Genomic DNA, 1,588 nt, shown 5'->3' on the forward strand with positions numbered 1-1,588 from the left:
AGGGAACGGGGGTATGGAGCAGAATTCCCCTATTTATATCGGACGAGACGAGACGATAATGGAACCCCCTCCCCCCTCCCCTGCGCGTCTATATATACCCGCACACTCCCCAAACGACATACGAGAACGTGCAGGATAAAATATCTTTATCGTTTCGGACAGGAGAAGAGAAGAAAAAAAGAAACACACGCCTTATTACGTTCGCTGCACGCGTTCGCCCCGAACCCAAACCCTAGATCTGTTCCGGAACCTGCCATATATGCACGCACATATCCCAACGATTTTGAAAAAAAAACTCGCCCAGAAATGCAATCCAAGCCCAGGAATCGGGCCCGTGGAAAGCCGGGGCTCCTCCTTTCCGACCCTGCTGCCGGATCTTTTTCGGCATGGGTGGCATACGCAGAACGAACTCCGTGCCCCCGCAAAAAAAAAATCCAGGATCGAATTCGAATCGAAGACATCCAACCAACGACTGCATAATTCGGAACGAAAAGCAAAATCAGAGGCTGTGCTGCACTTACGGAGCTCTGTGGCTGGAGGGGCCGGAGAAGAGCTGTGGGGGGAGGAAATGGGTTGTTGGGGGCTAGCTAGGGCAGGGAGGGGCAACCACCTCGCGGTCCTATTTATAGGAAACTCTCGTGTTTGCCACTGATAAGAGTGGTTGCTTATCGATCAGCCCGTCTGCGTCTCGCGATCTGCTTATCGACTTATCCCGTCTGATAAGCGGTGTGTGATAGGCTGATCAGACGCGGGAGGTGGTGGTAGGGTCCATCGGGCTCCATCGCCATTAGCGCAAGAATCCGCGTTTGGATTTGCTTTTAATGAAGACGTGTCCAGTCTGTACCCAACAACTAAAAGACGCCTTTTAATGCTCTCCTCTCTCAAAGAAAATCGGCCTTTTCCATCTCTTACTATTATTATTATTTTGATTCGAAACTAGTATTTCTTATCTCACTACAGTACAAGACAAATTAAGATATCAGGATTTGCCATTTCGTTCACAAATATTTTACTCCCTCCGTCTAGGTGTGTAAGTCATCTTACGAAAACCAAATAATCCCAAAACACTTAGGCACGGTGCATTAATTTCTACTTCATTTCTTATTTCTTGACATATCAACCAATAAAAGATGAGGGGTGTGCATGCTTTTAATGACTTAAGACTACTAAACACGACATGCAGTGGTTAGTTCATTGCATGCAATGCTATTAATTAGCAAATAAACATTAAGGTCTCTCGTTTTCTCCTCCTCCTTGCTCACGGTGCACAACCTAAGATGACTTACTCACCTAGACGGAGGGAGTATTATCCATGTATTACCTCCGTCCTAAATTAGTTGTCTTAGATTTGTCTAGATACGGATCGCTAGATACATCCGTATTTGTCTAGAACATGTCTAGATGCATCCGTATCTAGAAAAATCTAAAACAACTAAATAAGAACGGGTGAGTATTTGCTATCAATAAGGGGTGTTCGTGCAAACAAAAAAGGACCAAGAGACGAACGACCAAAACCCTAGCCACCGCCCCATCTATTCCCTTCCGTGGCCGCTAAGGCGCGTTGTCGGGCAAAGTTCATGCAGCCTCG

This window comes from Triticum dicoccoides, chromosome 4A (genome assembly GCF_002162155.2).
Source record: "Triticum dicoccoides isolate Atlit2015 ecotype Zavitan chromosome 4A, WEW_v2.0, whole genome shotgun sequence".
NCBI classification, from domain to species: Eukaryota; Viridiplantae; Streptophyta; class Magnoliopsida; order Poales; family Poaceae; genus Triticum; species Triticum dicoccoides.